At 44.5% G+C, this 23,683-nt stretch overlaps 1 long non-coding RNA gene across 1 annotated transcript in view; it reads left to right on the forward strand.

Annotated features, from left to right (window-relative positions):
• LOC142289929 (uncharacterized) overlaps positions 1-18,573 on the forward strand; it is a 439,890-nt gene extending 421,317 nt beyond the window's left edge. Inside the window, exons 3-4 of the long non-coding RNA XR_012750190.1 lie at positions 14,376-14,435; positions 18,517-18,573. This is a non-coding gene — a long non-coding RNA (uncharacterized LOC142289929). The remainder of the gene's footprint in view (positions 1-14,375; positions 14,436-18,516) is intronic.
• Positions 18,574-23,683: the final 5,110 nt, after the last annotated feature.

Below are 23,683 nucleotides of genomic sequence, written 5' to 3' on the forward strand. Positions count from 1 at the left end.
AACTATGGTGATAGATGGTGAAGGGTCTGCTGCACAAGTCTTGCCGTCCCCACGACTTGTGTGTCAATCCTCTGTCTGTCCAAGTTCCGCCACTGCTTCTGCCTCCTCCACCTCATTTGGGTCCTCCACCTCCGCCCCAAGCCTGCCTGGTCAGGCCACCAGCGTTCGCACTGCGCAGAAGGAATCACGCACCCCTCATTACTATGCTGGCAGCAGAGCGCATCGGCATCAGGTGGTCTTTAGCTTGACATGTCTTGGAAATAGGAGTCACACAGCGGCTGAGTTGTGGGCAGCTCTAGAGACTGAGTTTAATAAATGGTTGTCTCCACTCAACCTGCAGCCTGGTAAGGCCGTGTGCGACAATGCTGCAAACCTGGGTGCGGCCCTTCGCCTGGGCAAGGTGACACACGTGCCTTGTATGGCTCACGTGTTGAACCTTGTTGTCCAGCAATTTTTAACACACTATCCCGGCCTAGATGGCCTTCTGACCAGGGCTTGAAAACTGTCTGCTCACTTCCGCCGTTCAACCGCCGCAGCTGAGCGACTTGCATCGCTCCAGAAGTCTTTCGGCCTGCCGGTTCATCGCCTGAAATGCGATGTGGCGACACGCTGGAATTCGACTCTCCACATGTTACAGCGACTGTGGCAGCACCGCCGAACCCTGGTGCAATACGTCATGACGTATAGCCTGGGCCAACGAGATGCAGAGGTGGGGCAGATCACCCTGATGGAGTGGTCTCAGATCAAGGACCTATGCACCCTTCTGCACAGTTTCGACATGGCGACGAATATGTTTAGCGCTGACAATGCCATTATCAGCATGACAATTCCAGTCATTTACATGCTGGAGCACACGCTAAACACTATTCGGAGTCAGGGGGTGAGACAACAGGAAGGGGAGGAACTACAGGAGGATTCATATGCGCAAGACACAACAACATCACCAAGGTCCAGACGTTCATCATCACCAACGCGGCAGGCATGGGACCATAGGGGACAGGGATCAACAAGGGTGCATGTTAGCAGGCGAAATGTTGAGGAAGGTGCAAGAAAACATGAAGAAATGGAGGACGAACTGTCCATGGACATGGAAGACTCAGCGGATGAGGGAGACCTTGGTCAAATTTCTGTTGAAAGAGGTTGGGGGGAGATGTCAGAGGAAGAAAGAACGGTTAGCACCTCTATGCCACAAACACAGCGTGGACTTGGTCCGCATGGCTGCGCAAGACACATGAGCGCCTTCTTGCTGCACTACCTCTAACATGACCCTCGTATTGTCAAAATTAGAAGTGATGACGACTACTGGCTTGCCACACTATTAGATCCCCGATACAAGTCCAAATTTTGTGACATAATTCCAGCCATAGAAAGGGACGCACGTATGCAGGAGTATCAGCAGAAGCTGTTACTCGATCTTAGCTCGGCTTTTCCACCAAACAACCGTGCAGGTGCAGGGAGTGAATCTCCCAGTTGTAACTTGAAAAACATGGGACGGTCTCGTCATCTTCAGCAGTCTACCCGTACCAGTAGCACCGTATCTGGTGCTGGTAACAGCAATTTTATGGAATCTTTTCATAATTTTTTTAGACCGTCCTTTGCAAGGCCACCAGAGACAACAAGTCTGACACATAGTCAACGGCTGGAGAGGATGATACAGGAGTATTTCCAAATGAACATTGATGCCATGACTTTGCAAATGGAGCTTTGATCATTTTGGGTTTCAAATCTTGAAAAATGGCCAGAGCTCTCCACTTACGCCTTGGAGATTTTGTCGTGTCCAGCTGCCAGCGTTGTCTCTGAACGTGTCTTCAGTGCTGCTGGGTGTGTGCTGACAGATAAGCGCACACATCTGTCCAGTGACAATGTGGACAGACTAACGTTCATCAAAATGAACAAGTCATAGATCCACAAGGAATTTACTACCCCTGTGTCATCCTGGGGAGAGTAAATGCTTGTGGATTTGGAATGTGTTTGATGCAAATCAAAACATCCTGTTTGCAACTAGGGCACAAGTGCTGCCACTGATGGGGTGTCTGTGTGGCCCAATTTTTGGAAAAAAGGGAGACTCCGCTTGGAGTAACCCTTGCTTGCTGTGTTTTTTAAAAGGAGCCAAGATGAACAAGTCATGGTTCAGCAAAGACTTTGTTACCTACCCCGGTGTCATCCTGGGGACGGTTAAGAATGGCGTATTTTTGAATGTACTTGATGCAAATCTAGCTGTGAAGTGTACAACTGGGGCACAACTGCTGCCACTGAAGGGGTGGGTGTGTGTGGGGCCCAATTGTTGGAAAAAAGGGAGTCTCCGCTTGGAGTAACCCTTGCTTACAGTGTTTTTAAAAAGGAGCCAAGATGAACAGAGCTGGGATCAGGAAAGACTTAGCTACCTACCCCGGTGTCATCCTGGGGACGGTTAAGGATGGCGTAGTTTTGAATGTGCTTGATGCAAATCAAAACATCCTGTTTGCAACTAGGGCACAAGTGCTGCCACTGATGGGGTGTCTGTGGGGCCCAATTTTTGGAAAAAAGGGAGACTCCGCTTGGAGTAACCCTTGCTTACAGTGTTTTTAAAAAGGAGCCAAGATGAACAGAGCTGGGATCAGGAAAGACTTTGCTACCTACCCCGGTGTCATCCTGGGGACGGTTAAGAATGGCGTATTTTTGAATGTGCTTGATGCAAATCTAGCTGTGAAGTGTACAACTGGGCACAAGTGCTGCCACTGAAGGGGTGGGTGTGTGTGGGGCCCAATTTTTGGAAAAAAGGGAGACTCCGCTTGGAGTAACCCTTGCTTGCTGTGTTTTTTAAAAGGAGCCAAGATGAACAAGTCATGGTTCAGCAAAGACTTTGCTACCTACCCCGGAGTCATCCTGGGAATGGTTATGTATGGCGTATTTTTGAATGTGGTTGATGCAAATCTAGCTGTGAAGTGTACAACTGGGGCACAAGTGCTGCCACTGAAGGGGTGGGTGTGTATGTGGCCCAATTTTTGGAAAAAAGGGAGACTCCGCTTGGAGTCACCTTGCAGTGTTTTACATGATTTTAGAAGGGCGTGCCATGCCTATATCTGTGTCTCCTCCTCTTTTTCCTTGTCCAGCTCTTTTGTTTTCGCATGAGTATATGTCCTTGTCACTTTCCCATGTGTTTGTGTTGTGTTGTGAGTTGTTTGTCACCTTTTGGACACCTTTGATGGTGTTTTCTAGGTGTTTTTATGTGTTTGTGATTGCCTGCCATTGTTTCCTATGCGGTTCGAGTTCGGTTCGTTGAACGTTCGACGAACTGAACTCGAACGAGACCTCCGTTCGACGAACCGAACTCGAGCCGAACCACGACTGGTCGCTCTAGTGTTGACGCTTAGCCGAGGCAGTGCTGCAGAGATCCCAGCTGGGGAATGATGTCGAAGGTTGGACACCCGCGGATGTTGAGGAGGATGCACAGGAGCCAGATGAAGAGAAGGAGGAGGAGGGAGTTGTTACTGTGTAGGAGGCTATTGAAACTGTTATTAAAGTGGGCCCCTCTATTCTTGGTGTGGGAATTATATGGGATGTTGCCAGCTCAGACTCTGTACCAGCCGCTACCCGGTTCACCCAGTGTGCCGTCAGTGAGATGTAGAGTCCCTGTCCACTTCTGCTTGTCCACGTGTCTGTGGTTAAGTGGACCCTCCCTGTTATGGCATTGGTGAGAGCCCGTTTTATGTTTACAGACACGTTATTGTGGAGCGCGGGGACGGCACAACGAGAAAAATAGTGGCGGCTAGGCACAGAGTACCGATGTTCTAACACCGCCAAAAGGTCGCAGAAAGCCTCCCACAAGCCGATACAGCAACATCTCAAGGGCTTAATCATGCAATGTGTGCAGTTATGGTTTCTGCCCTTGGGTGCGTAACTGGGTATTTTCACTTCTGTTCAAAGGTCTGTGGTAAGAACAACTGAACGGAACAATGGGACATCGAAGCTGATGTCGTTGATGATTGAGTTTAGCCAACATCAGGTTGGGAGAAGGAGGCATCAGCACCACCTTCTTGCACACCTGTTTGGGAAGCAGGCAGCCCAGGGGAAGTGGCAGAGTTTTGAGTCTGGAAATCGTGTTTTTCACCTAGAGCTGTCAACCACCTAGTGGTGTGCTTGGCTAACATATGGTTTCTCATGCTGGAGGTGCCCAACCTGGAAGTATTTTTGCCTCTGCTAAGCTTGGTCTGACAGATTTGACAAATGTCAACCGTTTGGTCCGAAGGACTCTTGGAAAAAAGCTCCCACACAATCACAGCATGGACCCTTGGACTCTGAGATGGCTGAGGTGGTTCACGGACCCTTGGACTCCGAGATGCCACAGGTGGTGGTGTAATGTGCACAGTCGATTGACCTCTGGCAGGTGTCAAAACCCTATGTCTTACATCTTTTTTGCAGACTATGGACACATGCTCCCCTGCACTGCTGCTCTCGCAATCCATGCCACTCGTTTATGTTGTATCAGTCACCTCATCATCGACCATGTCGTCTTCAAATTCCTGAAGGTCAATATCTTCGGAAATGGATATTTCAGGCTGACCTGAGGGTAACTGTGTCTCATCATCCTCCAACACTTCCACCTGATTGCCCAGCATGTCACAGCCAACAACATGGCTTTCTTCTGGCCTTGGGTGCTCAAAGATCTGTGCACCACTGCACATCATGGCCTTACCTGCGTTGGTGGTGTTGCGCGGTGAGAGGCAAGAAAGGTCAAAGGGTCTCGTACTTAACGACCCATGACGTACCCAGTACGTCATGGCGAATTCACGGCCCCGAAGCCCTGGTGAGTGCGATCGGTTCACACAAACCTTAGATTCGGGGATGAGGGGACCTCTGCCAGACCTCATGAGGAGTGGTGCCTCCTCCCCAGGCCTACGGAGGCAGTGATTGGCTGATGAACACCACTCAGCCAATCCCAGGCACTGTTATGTTACAGTCATTGAAAATGGCTGAAACACTGAAATCCAGCCACGATCTGTGGAGCTATAGAAGTGATCATTGGCTGGAACTGGGTGATCTCTGATTCCCCCTACCCCAGCTCTGATTGGAGAGACTGGCCTTGTGACCGATTTCCAATCACCGTGGATCTGGGGCCGATGATCACTCCCCTCAGCTTCACTCCATCTGTGGAAGCTGAGGAGAGCGATCCCTGCAAGTGCCCTGGTAAGCCCCTGCCCCCCAATCGGCTGCCCCTGCCCCCGATTACCCGATCCACTGTCACCACCGCCGATCTCCCCTTTCTGCTGCAGCCCCTTCTATCTGCCACCGCTCGTCCCCATCAGCCGCTGTTCCCCTCCGTGAGCTGCTGCCCGCTCTCTCCCATCCTCATCTGCTGCCCCCTCCACCATCTCTCACCCTTTCTGATCTGCTGCCTGCTCTCTTCCTTCTCTCACCCTCCCTGATCTGCTGCCTGCTCTCTCACCCTCCCTGATCTGCTACCTGCTCTCTCATCCTCCCTGATCTACTGCCTGCTCTCTCACCCTCCCTGATCTGCTACCTGCTCTCTCATCCTCCCTGATCTACTGCCTGCTCTCTCACCCTCCCTTATCTGCTGCCTGCTATCTCATCCTCCCTTATCTGCTGCCTGCTGTCTCACCCTCCCTGATCTACTGCCTGCTCTCTCACCCTCCCTTATCTGCTGCCTGCTATCTCACCCTCCCTTATCTGCTGCCTGCTCTCTCACCCTCCCCAATCTGCTGCTCCCTCCACCACCTCTCACCCTGATCTGTTGCCCGCCCTCTCCCATCCTCCACCGCTTCTCCATCCACCGTGCCCTCTCCCATCCTCCACCACGCCCTCTCCCATCCTCCGCCGCGCCCTCTCCCATCCTTCTCCTATCCTCCGCTGCCCTCTCCCATCCTCCACCGCCCTCTCCCATCCTCCGCCACACACTCTCCCATCCTTCGCCGCTCCTCCATCCACCGTACCCTCTCCCATCCTCCACCTCGACCTCTCCCATCCTCCACCAAGCCCTCTCCCATCATCCACTGCCCTCTCCCATTCTCCGCCGCCCTCTCCCATCCCCCACCGCCCTCTCCCATCCTCCGCCACACACTCTCCCATCCTTCGCTGTGCCTCCATCCGCCGCGCACTCTCCCATTCTCCATACATCTTTTTTTCCATCCCACCTAGTTCCCCCCCTTTTTGAAGCACATCCATGCGTGCGTCCTGATTTTTTTTCTGTAAGCTAAGAAAGAAACACAAATAAACTAAGTTAAGGGCCAGTAAAATTATACCGTAGTAATCGTCAACTACATTATTTTTTACTAAATATTGTAAGGGTCAGCCCAGTGCCACACATGAGAGCGATGCACCAGTCTCACTTCGCATTATCCGGCATGTTCGCTCTCTTCCAGACAGAAGTGTGTGACTGTGCTGGATGATCTGATGCAAGATTCGTGCATCGCTCTCACGTGTGGCACTTGCCTTAGTGTCAGTTTCAGGCACTCATATTATTATTATTATTTTTTTTTTACTGACGTCCGTATTTTTTATTTCGCCAAACTAATTTCTTTGTATGGGGAGGTCTAGTTTCCAAAATGGGGTCACATGTGGGGGAGCTCCATTGTTTAGGCACCTCATGGGGGTCTCCCAATTTTGCTGTAAAATGATGCTCCTTCTCTTCCGAGCCTTGCCGTGTGCCCAAACAATTGATTTCCACCACATATGAGATATTGGTGTACTCAGGAGAAATTGCACAATACGTTTTATGGTGCATTTTTTCCTGATACCCTTGTGAAAAAAAGGTGAAAAAGCTACCTGGTTGAAATAACAATTTCGTAGTAAATAGATAAATTCCATGAGGGAGTTTCCAAAATGGGGTCACTTGTGGGTGAGTTCCATTGTTTAGGCACCTCAGGGGGTCTCCAAACGCAACATTGCATCCGCTAATGATTCCAGACTATTTTGCTTTCAAAGAATCAAATGATGCTCCTTCTCTTCCGAGTCCTGCTATGCGCCCAAGCAACTGATTTCTACCACATATGAGATATTGGTGTACTCAGGAAAAATTGCACTATTAATTATATGGTGCATTTTTTTCCTGATACTCTTGTGAAAATGCTATATTTTATGGCTAAAGTAACATTTTTGTGTAAAAAAGTAAAATTTTCATTTTTTCCTTCTACATTGCTTTGCTTGCTGTGAAGCTCCTAAAGGGTTAATAAACTTCTTGGATGTGGTTTTGAGCAGAGTGAGGGGTGCAGATTTTTGAATGGGGTCACTTTTGGGTATTTTCTGTTGCCTAGGTTTCTCAAATCACTCCAAATGTGATGTGGTCTCTAAAAATTTTTTTTTGTAAATTTTGTTGGAAAAATGAGAAATTGCTGATGAACTTTGAACCCTTCTAGCTTCCTAACGGAAAAAAAAATGTTTCAAAAATTGCGCTGGTGTAAAGTAGACACATGGGAAATGTTATTTAGTAACTATTTTGTGTGACATACAGTCATATGAAAAAGTTTGGGCACCCCTAGTAATGTTAACCTTTTTTCTTTATAACAATTTGGGTTTTTGCAACAGCTATTTCAGTTTCATATATCTAATAACTGATGGACTCAGTAATATTTCTGGATTGAAATGAGGTTTATTGTACCAACAGAAAATATGTAATCTGCATTTAAACAAAATTTGACAAGTGCAAAAGTATGGGCACCTCAACATAAAATTGATATTAATATTATGTAGATCCTCCTTTTGCAGAAATCACAGCCTCTAGTCGCTTCCTGTAGCTTTTAATGAGTTCCTGGATCCTGGATGAAGGTATATGTGACCATTTCTGTTTACAAAACAATTCCAGTTCAGTTAAGTTTGATTGTCGCCGAGCATGAACAGCACGCTTCAAATCATCCCACAGATGTTCAATGATATTCAGGTCTGGGGACTGGGATGGCCATTCCAGAACATTGTAATTGTTCCTCTGCATGAATGCCTGAGTAGATTTGGAGCGGGGTTTTGGATCATTGTCTTGCTGAAATATCCATCCCCTGCATAACTTCAACTTTGTCACTGATTCTTGCACATTATTGTCAAGAATCTGCTGATACTGAGTTGAATCCATGCAACCCTCAACTTTAACAAGATTCCCGGTGCCGGCATTGGCTACACAACCCCAAAGCATGATGGAACTTCCACCAAATTTTACTGTGGGTAGCAAGTGCTTTTCTTGGAATGCCGTGTTTTTTTGCCTCCATGCATAACGCCTTTTTGTATGACCAAACAAATCAATCTTTGTTTCATCAGTCCACAGGACCTTCTTCCAAAATGTAACTGGCTTGTCCAAATGTGCTTTTGCATACCTCGGGTGACTGTTTGTGGCGTGCTTGCAGAAACGGCTTCTTTCGCATCACTCTCCCATACAGCTTCTCCTTGTGCAAAGTGCGCTGTCTTGTTGACCGATGCACATTGACACCATCTGCAGCAAGATGATGCTACAGGTCTTTGGAGGTGGTCTGTGGATTGTCCTTGACTATTCTCACCATTCTTCTTCTCTGCCTTTCTGATATTTTTCTTGGCCTGCAACTTCTGGGCTTAACAAGAACTGTACCTGTTTTTTCCATTTCCTTACTATGTTCCTCACAGTGGAAACTGACAGTTTAAATCTCTCAGACAACTTTTTGTATCCTTCCCCTGAACAACTATTTTGAATAATCTTTGTTTTCAGATCATTTCAGAGTTGTTTTGAGGAGCTTATGATGCCACTCTTCATTGGAGATTCAAATAGGAGAACAACTTGCAAGTGGCCAACTTAAATACCTTTTTTCATGATTGGATACACCTGCCTATGAAGTTCAAAGCTCAATGAGGTTAGAAACCAATTTAGTGCTTCAGTAAGTCAGTAAAAAGTAGTTAGGAGTATTCAAATCAAGAAATTGATAAGGGTTCCCATACTTTTGCACCTGTCAAATTTTGTTTCAATGCAGATTGCACATTTTGGGCATAAAATTTAAAATTTTAAAATTTAAAATTTTGAAAATTGCGAAATTTTCAAAATTTTCACCAAATTTCCGAAATTTTCACAAATAAACGCAAAACATATCGGCCTAAATTTACCACTGACAATATGTCATGAAAAAACAATGTTAGAATCGCCAGGATCTGTTGAAGCGTTCCAGAGTTATAACCTCATAAAGTGACACTGGTCTGAATTGCAAAAAATGGCCGGGTCTTTAAGGTGAAAACAGGCTGGGGGCTGAAGGGGTTAATAGTGATCTAGTTGTTTTTCTTCAGGCTGTGAATTGCCTTTCTCTCCTGCACACTGATATTAGATGTTTCCATTTCTCTTTTGTCCAATATCGTGGACTATACTGAATATCTAAATGAGTTAATATATTGATCCAAAATGGTGTTGCAGACAGGAGGAGATGTCCAGTCAGAGGTTTTCTTGTTCTTTAGTCTGACTTGTGTTTGGCTGCTTTTAAGCCTCAAGTCCTCTTTACCATGTCACTATAAAGTTCTGTTTTGTTTAGAGGTTTTGTAGCATAAAATGTGAGACCTCTGGAGAGCACACTGAGTTCTAGATTAGTGGGTTGTGGGATGACAAATTAATAACACAGGTGACTGTACCTGTGTCTCTCTGGCAATTTTGCTCCATGCTGCTGTGTTTAGGAGGAACTTGGCTGGTGCTTGAAAAAAAATCCTGTTGTCAGACGAAGTTTATAAAGTTTGTTTTTCTTGTTGGCTATTAGGTATGGCGCATATGGTTGTCATGGTGCCCCCGGTTGTCATGGTGCCATGCACGTGACCACTAGATGCTGTGGTCAGTAACTCCAATATGTGTTGTGTGCATATCTCCGGTTCTCATAGTATAGCGCGCATGTCCACCAAGTTGTAAAAGTGACATGCACATTTATATTGATGAATTTATAGCAAGGAGATCCAGATGGGGACTAAAAGTTCACTAACAATATGATGCAGGTATGCTAATGGAACTGTTCTTCATACTATGTTTTACAGTTATTAATATATTGGCCCATAATGATACAAATGCAACAAAAAGCCAAATAATAGGTCAATGACAAGATGTTTTTAACCCCTATGTGTCAGAGGTGCCAAATATGTAGAAATGAGATGGGTACATCCAAAATATTAAGGGGGCTTGTATATTTCTATTCATATTTACTATCTAGAAATCCATTTCCCTGACAACATTACCTAACATGCCTTGACAGAGTGGTATCATGTTTGTGTCATTTGGTACCCAGATGTTAAGTGATGTGTTTTCTGAATCCCTCCTTGCTTTAAAAATATAGTTGCCATATACTGTATATCACACCTGCCATTCTGCAGTTTGCAAAGACACATTCTTTATTTGTGGATGCACTAAACGTTTTGCTTGGTGTTAGTCATCTGCAAAAAGAGCATTCTCCACATCTAAAGGGTCTGCATATTGTGAGGTCCAGCTATGTTCCTACTTGTTTGGCTTTATTGTAGTGGCTATGGACTAATCTATCATGTAAAGATCTTCCTTTTCTATATGTGACCTTTGGATGTTCAGGGCATTTTTAAAACATTATAACGACCCCAAACACACCTCTAAGATGACCACTGCCTTGCTAAAGAAACTGAGGGTAAAGGTGCTGGACTGGCCAAGAATGTCTCCACACCTAAACCCTATTGAGCATCTGTGAGGCATCCACAAACAGAAGGTGGAATAGCGTAAGGTCTCTCACATCCACCAGCTCCATGATCATGGAAAAGTGGAAGAGGATTCCTGTGAAACGCTAGTGAACTCCATACCCATGAGTTATACCAAAGAGTTATTGCAGTACTTGAAAATAAAGATGTTGACACAAAATATTGACAATATGGACACAATTGGTCCCTTTTCACTTAGGGAGTACTCACTTTTGTTGCCAGTACTTTAAACACTAATGGCTGTGTGCTGAGTTATCTAAAGGAAACACCAAATTTAGGGTAAGTTCACGCAGTGCGTTTTTCGCAGCGTTTTTGCGCGTTTTTCAGGTGCGTTTTTCCCCAGAAAACTGCATGACTTTGCTTCCCCCAACAAAGTCTATGAGTTTTCATTTTTGCTGTCTGCACACAGCGTTTTTTTTCAGCTGCGTTTTTGTGGTGACCACAAAAATGCAGCATGTCAATTATTCCCGCGTTTTTCACCGCGTTTTTCATCCTTTGAGTGCAATGGGATGTTGAAAGATGCAATGAGAAACGCAAATTGTTATTATAGCTGCGTTTTGGTGCGTTTCTAAGACCAAAAGTGCAGCTATAAACGCAGGAGGTGGGTAGTACAGTGACGTGTACAGGAAGAGGATTCCGTCTGTCAGTAAACACAGATGCGTGAATCCTCCTGGTACCGTCACCGCCGCTTCCACCTCCAGTCCTGTGCATGTCAGCTCCCGTGCGGCATCATGTCTGGGCGAAGGTGGAGGCAGCTGCGAAAACAAAAGTGAACAGCAGAAAAAAAAAAGTCATACTCACCTGTCTGCAGCCTCCCGGTGCCATGCCCGCTCCCAGCTCCTCTCACGGTATCGCCGCTCCGGCTGTGTGCAGTCTCCCCAGGTACGTATGCCTGCAGGACCTGGTGATGGATCACCTGATGCAGTCACCTGACACATCAGCTGATCGTAAGTCTCGGGGTGACGCGGGTGCCCGGCCGGTTTAACCTATCAGCGGATGCCGTCAGGAGACTTCATTCCTCATTACCGGCAGCTCCTGCAGCGATCGGACGGGATCAGACTCCGCTCCAGGAGCTGCCGGTAATCAGCACATAAGTGAGTATTTTTTTTTTTGCACTGATGCATCATCTGTTTGTATAACCGGTGTTTATACAATCAGCTGCTGTGTCGTGTGATTCACATCCTGGATCCTGACACATCATCTGATCGCTTTGCCTTCCAGCAAACCAATCAGATGATATTGGATCCAGATTGGACGGCGCGGGACCCTTGACCCAGGATTACTGCGGATGGGGGCTCTTTATTTCAATAAAGATGGAGTCACTAATTGTGTTGTGTTTTATTTCTAATAAAAATATTTTTCTGTGTGTTTTTTTTTATCTTTACTAGAAATTCATGGTGGCCATGCCTAATATTGGCGTGACACCATGAATTTCGGGCTTAGGGCCAGCTGATAATACACAGCTAGCCCTAACCCCATTATTACCCAGCGAGCCACCATCACCAGGGCAGCTGGAAGAGTTGATACAGCGCCAGAAGATGGCGCTTCTATGAAAGCGCCATTTTCTGGGGTGGCTGCGGACTGCAATTCGCAGCGGGGGTGCCCAGAAAGCATGGGCACCCTGCACTGTGGATTCCAATCCCCAGCTGCCTAGTTGTACCTGGCTGAACTCAAAAATTAGGCAAAGCTCACATCATTTTTTTTTAATTATTTCATGAAATTCATGAAATTAAAAAAAAAAGGGCTTCTCTATATTTTTGGTTCCCAGCCGGGTACAAATAGGCAGCTGGGAGTTGAGGGCAGCCCTTACCTGCCTGCTGTACCCGGCTAGCATACAAACATATGGCGAAGCCCACTTCATTTTTTTTGTTTGTGGGGGCAAAGAAATCCTGCATACAGTCCTGGAAGGAGGATGCTGAGCCTTGTAGTTCGACAGCTGCTGTCTGCTCTCCTGCATACACTATTGGATGGAGTATGCTGAGCCTTGTAGTTCTGCAGCTGCTGTCTGCTCTCCTGCATCCACTAGTGGATGGAGTATGCTGAGCCTTGTAAGTCTGCTCCTCCTGACTCTCCCTCCAGCATACAGTCCTGGATGGAGCATGCTGAGCCTTGTAGTTCTGCAGCTGCTGTCTGCTCTCCTGCATACACTATTGGATGGAGCATGCTGAGCCCTCTAGTTCTGCAGCTGTCTGCTCTCCTGCATACACTAGTGGACAATGAAGAACATATTGAAGAAGGAAATGACATCAGACCTTTTTTTTTGTTCACTGATAAAAAACGCATAAAAACGCAGTGAGCAAAAGCGCAGCAAAAAGCACACCAAATTGCGGCAAAAATGCGTGCGTTTTTGCCGCGTTTTTTGACGCGGGTGCGTTTTTGTGCGTTTTTTGCAGCAAAAAACGCACAAAAACGCAGCGTCAAAAAAACGCAGTGTGTGAACCTAGCCTTACACTGTTTAACAAGCTGTACACTGACTACTTTACATTGTATCAAGGTGTAATTTCTTCAGTGTGGTCGGGATGGGGCTCTTGGTTTGTTAATTCTGTTATGGAACCAAAAAAACAAAATGGAAAATAATTTCTCACTGCAGCCTTCAAAAACTGTCAGAAAATAGTTATTTACCATCAGATAGATTGGCATAAGTATCAAGGTAATATATGTGTGTTCAGCTCATCTTTTAAGCAACCATGGCCGATTTTGATGATCAGTGCACGGACAGTCAGTGGGCCGGTTCCCAGAAGCTTGAACAATAGAAGGAGGTTTAATCCAGCACTTAGAATTTGATTATCCAGTCCCAATTATTTTTTTCTGGAGTCTTAATAAAATTCAAAACATTTATTGTTGTGTATAAAAAAATAAATGTCTAAAAAAATTCCATTATATAAAACCAATTGCGTCCTACGTGTTTCAAGCTCTATCCGAGCTCTTGCTCATAGCTTAACACACACAGACTGTATAGACATTTTATACACTCCATTATACTAGAGGATCACCCCACATCAAGTTAATTAATCACATGCCCTCAGGTTGCTCACCAGGGCTTGAACTTCAGAAGCTATCATGGCAAAAAGAAAAAAAAAAACATTTAAATCGGCATTTAAATTCATCTTAGAACTTATTCAGCCAGCAAATACATCATACAATCACATAGTACAGATTATCTCATATAAATTTTTCACTGACAGTAATAATACAATAAATCTGTCTTGTAATTTAACCCTTGTGGGTAGCTGGTCTGCAAACAAGAGATCCAAAAGGCCTCCCTAGTCCTCAGGCGAGAGACCCAGTCACCTCCCCTCCGTGGACAGTGTACTCTTTCAAGAACTGACACAGTAAGGCTCTCTGTACATCCTCCATGTTTATCCAAAAAATGTCGTGATAATCCCGACATATCTTTCTTAACCTTATCTTTTTTGGATTACAATCAGTTAAATATTCTGATATACAAACCTTTATTTTGCGTATTGTTGAACCTACAGTACATACTGTAAATGACAAATTGCATGTAACTATTGATACAGTATGTGTTGTGTTGCAATTAACAAATTCCTTCAATGTATAGCGTTTTCCTGTAGTACAAGAATTTTTAACTGCTCCTTTACTTATATACTTGCATAACCCGCATCTTGGGAATCCACATCTATAGCAACCTTTTTGTTGTAACCATATTTCCTTGCTAGTTGTTTTATTCGTATATAAGCTTGGTGATAATAAATTACCCAAAGTATTTGCTCTTTTAGGGACAAAATTAACTCCATTATTCAAGATTGAAGAAAGCTTATCCTCCTGGTATAATACCGGTAAATGTTTTTTGATTATTCTACTATCTTATTATATTCTTGAGAATAGGTAGTTGAAAAAGTTACTGTAGATCTGACAGAAGCATTATTCATATTTTTAGTTTTAGTACTATAAAGAAAATCATTACGGGTACCAGATGTCGCAATACGATTAGCTCTGCATAAATTTGTTGTACTGTATCCCTTTCTTCAGCCTGCTCTTGATTGATTCCGAGGTTTTAATATAATTATCAGGGTCACTACATGCTCTCCTGGCTCTAATAAACTCCCCCACTGGTAAATTTTTAGTTACATGTTTGGGGTGGCAACTTGATGAATGCAATATAGTATTGCCTGAAATGGTTTTTTTATATAATTCCGTGGATACTAAATTTGATTCTTTATTACCCTTTAACAATATATCCAAAAATGGGGTGATGTCAGATTTGTATTCAGATATGAAAAAAAGATTCATATCGTTATCCTGCAAATAACGCTGGAATTCGTCCACATTGATGATCCGATCGCATACAATGATCAGATCATCAATTTAATGACCCATCCATAGGATGCGATCTGAAAACAGATTACAATCTGTAAATAAATATTCTCTTTCCCAATAGGACATATAGATGTTCGCTAGTGAAGGAGAAGCCTTACCACCCATAGGGCTTTCAGATACCTGTAGAAAAAAAGAACCATTCAACATAAAATAATTGTGCTCCAACAAAAAGGTTGTCGCCATAACCAAAATTTCATTTAGATCTTTAGGATATAAATTAGTTCTTCTAAACGAATGTTGTAATACTTCCACAGTCCTCTGATGTGGCATCATGGAATACAATGCAGTAACATTACGTGTTATCCAACATGCGTTTTCAGGAAAATTAAATTTATCCATTTGTTGCAACAATTGTTTAGAGTCCTTAATAAAGCTGGGCATCAAAGACACAAAGGGCTGTAAAAAATTGTCAACCCATGCAGATAAATGTTCCAGAAGAGATCCAGTTCCAGAAACGATAGGTCGTAGTGGAGGGGAAAAAACCCTGTTATGAATCTTGGGGAGCGCATGAAATATAGGTGTTATGGGTTCCTCCACCAGCAAATAATCAAATTCTCTCTTGTTTATGACATTCAATGGCTCCTCTAACATTGATTTTACTTTCTTCATGAATATCTTTGTGGGATCCGAATCCAGTTTCCTGGGGCAGTTAATAAGGCTAAGTTCACACACTGCGTTTTTTTGACGCTGCGTTTATGAGCGTTTTTTTTACGTCAAAAAATGCACAAAAACGCACCCACGGCAAAAAAAGGCATAACAAATGCATGCGTTTTTACCACGTTTTGGTGCATTTTTTGCTGCGTTTTTGCGCACTGCGTTTTTTTGCGTTTTTTTTATCAGTGAACAATGCCATTAAAGATTGTTGAAAAAAAAGAAAAAAGGTCTGATGTCATTTCCTTCTTCAATATGTTCTTCATTCTCCACTAGTGTATGCAAGAGAGCAGACAGCTGCAGAACTACAAGGCTCAGCATGCTCCATCCAGGACTGTATGCTGGAGGGAGAGGCAGGGGGAGCAGAACTACAAGGCTCAGCATACTCCATCAACTAGTGGATGCAGGATAGCAGACAGCAGCTGCCGAACTAGAAGGCTCAGCATACTCCATCCAAGACTGTATACAGGATTTCTTTGCCCCCACCCAAAAATGACGTGGGCTTCGCCATATTTTTGTATGCTAGCCGGATACAGCAGGCAGGTACAGGCTGCCCTGAACCCCCAGCTGCCTATTTGTACCCGGATGGGAACCAAAAATATAGGGAAGCCCTTTTTTTTTATTATTTCATGAATTTCATGAAATAATTTAAAAAAAAAAAATGACGTGAGCGTCGCCCAATTTTTGAATCCAGCTAGGTACAACTAGGCAGCTGGGGATTGGAATCTTCAATGCAGTCTACCCAAGTTTTCTGGGCACCCCCGCTGCGAATTGCAGTCCGCAGCCACCCCAGAAAATGGTGCTTTCATAGAAGCGCCATCTTCTGGCGCTGTATCCAACTCTTCCAGCTGCCCTGATGCCAGGTGGCTCGCTGGGTAATAATGGGGTTAGGGCTAGCTGTGTATTATCCGCTGGCCCTAAGCCCGAAATTCATGGTGTCATGCCAATATTAGACATGGCCACCATGAATTTCTAGTAAAGATAAAAAAAACACAACACACAGAAAAATATTTTTATTTGAAATAAAACACAACACAATTAGTGACTCCATCTTTATTGAAATAAATAACCCCCCTCCGCAGTAATCCTGGGTCAAGGGTCCCGTGCCGTCCAATCCGGATCCAATATCATTTGATCGGTTTGCTGGAAGGCAAAGCGATCAGATGATGTGTCAGGTTCAAGGGCCTGAATCACATCACACATCAGCTGATTGTATAAACGGCTTTTATACAATCAGCTGATGCATCAGTGCAAGAAAACCCTACACACTTCTGTGCAGCGTCGGACTGGCTACCGGAGGAAACTCCAGTAATGCCAGGCCTGGATTCAGCTACCTGCATTGCCCTCTGGAGCTCTCACCTGAGCTCCGGAGTGCAGCCGAGACTGTACAGCGAGAGCTGAGTGATTGATTCCCCGGCACTTGCGGTTCAGTTCATGACAGCTGCAGACAGGCCGGGCTGATCTCCGGTGCTCTCACCTGAACTCCGGAGTTCAGCCTGGCCTGTCTGCAACTGTCATGAATTGACTGCAAGCGCCAGGGAATCAGTCACTCGGCGCTCGCTGTACAGTCTAGGCTGATGCATCAGTGCAAAAAGAAACCACTACACACGTCCATGCTGACTCCCGTCCGACCGCTGCAGGAGCTGCCGGTAATCAGCTGATGAAGTTTCCTGACAGCATCAGCTGATAGCCGGCCGGGCGGTAAAAAGCCGGCATCACCGCGAGACTTACGATCAGCTGATGCGTCAGGTGACCGCATCAAGTGATCACCACCAGGTCCTCACCGCCAGGTCCTGCAGCTATCGGACGTGCCTAGAAGCCGGCACACAGCCAGAGCGGGGGTGGCGGTACCGGGAAGAGAAGCTGGGAGCGGACATTGCACCGGGAGTCTGCAGACAGGAGAGTATGAGATTTTTCTACTGTTCACTTTTGATTTAGCAGCCGCTTCCACCTCCCGCCCGGACATGGCGCCGCACGGGAGCGGACATGGCACTGGGCGGGAAATGGAAGCAGCGGTGGCAGTACCGGGAGGATTCACACTTCTGTGTTTACTAACAGAAGGAATCCTCTTCCTGTGCATGTCACTTTACTACCCATCCGTTGCGTTTATAGCTGCGTTTTTAGTCATAGAAACGCACTAAAATGCCGCTATATTTGCAATTTGCGTTTTTCATTGCGTTTTTGAACATCTCATTGAACTCAATGAGTGGACAACGCAGTGAAAAACGCAAAAATAATTGACATGCTGCGTTTTTGTGGGCACCACAAAAACGCAGCTAAAAAAAACGCTGTGTGAAGACAGCAAAAATGAAAACTCATAGACTTTGCTGGAGAAGCAAAGTCATGCAGTTTTCTGAACAAAAACGCACCCGAAAAACGCACATAAACGTAGCATCAAAAAAACGCAGTGTGTGAACTTAGCCTTACATGCAATTTATGTCATTTACAGTATGTAGGTTTAACAAACAATACGCAAACTAAAGGTTTGCATATCAGAACATTTCACTGATTATAATCCAAATATAGATAAGGTTAAGAAAGATATGTCGGGATTATCACGACATTTTTTGGATAAACATGGAGGATGTACAGAGAGCCTTACTGTGTCAGTTCTTGAAAGAGTACACTGTCAACGGAGGGGAGGTGAATGGGTCTCTCGCCTAAGGACTAGGGAGGCCTTTTGGATCTCCGGTTTGCAGACCAGCTACCCACAAGGGTTAAATTACAAGACAGATTTATTGTATTATTACTGTCAGTGAAAAATGTATATGAGATAATCTGTGAGATAATCTGTACTATGTGATTGTATGATGTATTTGCTGGCTGAATAAGTTCTAAGATGAATATAAATGCCAATTTAATTTTTTTATTTTTTTTTTGCCATGATAGCTTCTGAAGTTCACACCCTGATCAGCAATCTGAGGGCATGTGATTAATTAACTTGAGGTGGGGTGATCCTCTAGTATAATGGAGTGTATAAAATGTCTATACAGTCTGTGTGTTAAGCTATGAGTAAGAGCTCAGATAGAGCTTGAAACGCGTAAGACGCAATTGTTTTTATACAATGGAATTTTTTTTATATACCCAATAAATGTTTTGAATTTTATTAAGACTCCACAAAAAATAATTGGGACTGGATAATCAAATTCTGAGTGTTGGATTAAACCTCCTTCTATTATTGGCATAAGTATACCTGGGATTTCTATATAGTTTAAACTGATGTCTAACAATGACACACACACAAGGTTATCTTTAGAGTCTTGTTGATTACAATATAGGCTCATCTTTTATAGGGGCCTGATTACATTACTGTTAAAAATAGAATTTGACGTAAAATATGCTTAGCCAGTATATAATGATTGAAAAGAAAATAGTGGTGCAAACCATATATGGGTTTATTCAATAAAGGTTAAAAATTATTACAGAAAAAGAATGTTTTGGCTTTAGTTAGGGGTGCTTCACACATAGCGAGATCGCTACCGAAATCGCTGCTACGGCACGGTTTTGGTGACGCAACAGTGACCTCATTAGCGATCTCGCTGTGTGTGACACTGAGCAGCGATCTGGCCCCTGCTGCGAGATCGCTGCTCGTTACACACAGCTCTGGTTCGTTTTCTTCAAAGGCGCTCTCCCGCTGTGACACACAGATCGCTGTGTGTGACAGCGAGAGAGCGACGAAATGAAGCGAGCAGGGAGCAGGAGCCGGCATCTGGCAGCTGCGGTAAGCTGTAACCAGGGTAAACATCGGGTAACCAAGGTGGTTACCCGATATTTACCTTATTTACCAGCCTCCGCAGCTCTCACGCTGCCTTGTGCTGCTGGCTCCGGCTCTCTGCACATGTAGCTGCAGTACACATCGGGTTAATTAACCCGATGTGTACTGTAGCTAGGAGAGCAAGGAGCCAGCGCTAAGCAGTGTGCGCGGCTCCCTGCTCTCTGCACTGTGACATGTAGCTGCAGTACACATCGGGCTAATTAACCCGATGTGTACTGTAGCTAGGAGAGCAAGGAGCCAGTGCTAAGCGGTGTGCGCGGCTCCCTGCTCTCGCGGTTATGATCGCTGCTGCTTCTGCTGTGTTTGACAGCTAAGCAGCGATCATAACAGCGACTTACAAGGTCACTGTTACATCACAGAAAATGGTGACGTAACAGCGACCTCGCTGTCGCTGTCGCTTAAGCTGGTGTCACACATAACGACGACGACAACGACGTCGCAGCGACCTCAACAGCGACGTCGCTGTGTGTGACACATAACAACGATCAGACCCCTGCTGCGAAATCGTTGCTCGCTCCTGAATGCTCCAGGTCATTTTTTGATCGCTGCTATCCCGCTGCGCCATGCTGATAAGCTGATAATCCTTGTGTTTGACACCGCAGCAGGGACGCTACGCTACGTCTGAAACCACACAACGACCGTCGACGTCGCTATGATTGCTGCTCCGTCGCTGCTTTTCATAAAATGTTTGACAGCTTACTAACGATCATCTATGGTCGCTGCTACGTCACAGAATATGGTGACGTTGCAGCGACGTCGTTGTCGTTGTCGTTATGTGTGACCCCAGCTTTAGTGTGAACCAGCCCTTAGTTAAGAGACAAAAAGATAAGAGAGAAAGAGTCCATTGTCTTACATAGCTGGTGATGTCATAGCATATTCTCTCTGGTTCATCTGGTTGAGAATGGTCCCATTCTACCCTCTGTTAACTATGGTCCAGCTTAAATACAATTCAAACTCCTCCCTCTGATTCTCCTTGTGTCTTTACATGGTTTTGACACATGCTTTCAAGACCCAATTGTCATTTTTAGGTATTGCATTATGTCATTTTCAAGTGGTCCTAAAACTGCAGAGGCAGCATCATGCGCAGTACAGATTTATAAAACCAGCCAATTTACCCTAGACCATAGAATGTATAGAACTCTTTGAGGCTTGCTGACTTTTGACCTCAGTGTAACACTTAGAAAGGTTTCAATGCTAATTTCAGATCGTCGCCTAGAAACCAGATGAATATAGCACTGAGCTGTCAGCTTTGATGTACCTTGTCAGATGGTTTGGTCAGTGACATCTCCAACTTTTCAAACACACATCTAAAGCCAGTGATTTCTATACTTACAAGCTAATGGCCTGTAAGTAAGAGATATACTATGAATCAAATATTCATAATAAACTCACTATTTTACAATTACATAACCATTACATTATTGGCATGTGACTTGGTAAAGACAATGATTTTTGACGGGATGCTGTTATTTGATATGATGGATTGTCTTTTATGGTGCCTCTGTGGCACCTAAACTATGACTAAGATCGTAAGATAAATCGTTTATCCTTAGAAGAAATAGAAGTTTGGAAAATTGTGGACATTCAATCATTGCATCCTACAAGGGAAATTCTATCTGTACAAAAGAAGCTAAACCCCCCTCCGGTCAAGGCTACGTGTTGCTCAATGTTTTAACAAACAAGGATATCATTGAGACAGATGATAACTATAATAATGTTATTAGCGAATATTGAAAAAATGAATTTAAAACTAGAAAGAAATTAAAATTTTCTTTCAAAATGGTTCACTGAGGATTATTCTGCTGTGCTGATTGAGCTTAGGCACACAGATTATCAAGATCTGCTACTGGCAGCTCCCTTTGCAATTACTAACTGATGAAGTCTCAGATGTGGTAATGGGACACAAGGCCTGAGATGCTGCACATCATGGTAGCACATTTAGGCTGCTCAAAGTAGCACACACAGCATGATATCTGACATTGTCATATTGAAAAGCGGCTCCTGGAACACTTTGGTGAAGTGGCCGCATGATTTCCCCAAATAGTTAATGACTAAACTACACTGTATACCGTAATCTCAAAAGTAGGACTCTTGTGACATGCTCCATAAAGGTGTTCTAATGACCTCATATCACCACTCTGAAATGCTATCATGGTACAGAACTAGGTAGTAATGAAGGCTGGGATGAAGCCTCTCCTCTTTAGTGATGAATCTTGATTTTGTCTTGTGTGCAATGAAAGTCAGAGATTGTTCTGAAGATCACGTGGTCAATATTATGAAGAGGCCTTCACAAGTGAATGTCAAATCAGTCCTACTCACAGAATTATGTAATTGAATGGCATAATAAATGGTAGCTGATCCCTATAGTCTTCATGCTAGGTACCTTAACATTTCAATGTTACAAATAATTTGGTAATGGAACCAGTGGTACAGCCATTTTTCCAAAGTATGCTAGGAGCCATATTTCAGCACAAGAATAACAGGCAGCATGTTGCTCATGCTATTATGAGTAGTTTATGCGGCTGAAACATGCTATCATGCCTTGCAGCATCTTAGGACTTATTTCCCATCAAGCACATCTAGGAAGTCATTGATTGGCAGATGCAAAAGGAGATGCCACCAGCAGATCTTAATGATTTGTGTGCCCAAGTCCTTTCAGAGTAGCAGAACATTCCTCAGAAATTAATAATTTCATTGGTAGTACGACTGCGTGTGTGTCTGTGTGTTTTTCTATACGACAAACTCATACTCAGAGCTAAATAATTTGAGATATTTAGATTTATCTCCCAATTTTTATCATTTGCATATCATTAACTTGTTTAGTGATCCTGTGATTTCCATAACTTCTTGACTGTTCCTTCTTTGTGATGTAATTTCATGTGGAAAAGTGTACATATTAAGTAATTTCAGCTAACATTTTTTCTTTCTTTCTTTCTTTCTTTCTGAACACATCATAAAACATCATTAGAGAGGTAAGCATGTATATCTTAAATAGATATGTGTTAATTTTGGGGGCAAATACTGTTGTATTGCTGTATAAACTACAATTGGTCAGACGATCGCAAGATTAATTCTCCTAAGGGAATAAATGCAGTGAAATGTAATGAGAAAAGGTTTTAAACAATATGAAAAAAAGTTCAAATCAGCACCTTTTCCCCCATCTAAAATAAACATAAGAAAAAATAAAATAAAATACGAATAAGTGGAATTGCCCAGAAAATTCTGATCTATTAAAATAAAAAAAATAATTAACTCAATTAGTAAATGTGACGCCCCTGACTATATCAGAGTGTTACAGGGAACTATACCCCTGTCTCTCATTGTGCAGAACTCACCCTCCATGGTTCTGGGATCCTAACTACTGGTATTGCTTCTATCAGCACTCAAATCGTAACCACACGTCACACCACACCCTGTCAGGCACACCAGTGGGTGGTTGAGCTCGAAAAGGACCACCCACTTAGGGGTCAGGCAGACTATTGGGAGGGACATAGTCAGAACAGTAGTAGCCCTCAGAGTCAGGAGCTGAGGGACTTGTAGCTCCCTGTGTGACCCTGATTGGGTCGCAGACGGTGGACTGGGACCAGAGGAGTCGGAGACCCAGTCGCAGGGTATTGGAGAAGGGTGCCTCGACTCAGTTTTGGAGAATGCACCGTAAAGGCCAGTAACCGGAATTGTACCGAGCACGGCGGGGTACAGGACCCTAAATCAGGGAGTAGCTTCACGCAAACTGGTAATTCACCTATGGAGGATAGTCTCTTAATGAACTTTCAGCAAGAGCTCAGAGATCGAAGGCACCAACACAACGAGGAGAATAGTGCTTTCTAGCTTATGCGGCCCATTGCAATCCCAAGGGTCAGCCATCGAGAGCACAGCTCCCCTATTCAAATATAGGGAGCGGGACCCTGACTGCTTCAGGCTGAGGGGTCACTTAGAAACATCTATACACATGTGCATGGAGGCAGGCTCCAGACCACTAAGCAATACCAGTGGGATCGGATTCCCGGAGGAGCTCCCTGGAGTGGCAGCAGCACCCAGAGACTTGGTTTACTCCTGTCTCAGAGTCTTCTTAATGGTTGCACCAACATCCACACAGCTTGAGTGAGTACACTGCTACGCTGCCCGCATAGCCTGCGCAACGCTATCCGCTACCTATTTCTCCAGAGTCCTGCGGTCTCTCCTACCCGTGGAGGGAACTCCATCTGGCTGCCCCACTCCATCTCCCCCAGGTACTCCCATTAGCAGCGGTGGTACTCCCTTTACCGCGAACCACAGGGGGCG

Source organism: Anomaloglossus baeobatrachus, chromosome 2 (genome assembly GCF_048569485.1).
Source record: "Anomaloglossus baeobatrachus isolate aAnoBae1 chromosome 2, aAnoBae1.hap1, whole genome shotgun sequence".
NCBI lineage: Eukaryota > Metazoa > Chordata > Amphibia > Anura > Aromobatidae > Anomaloglossus > Anomaloglossus baeobatrachus.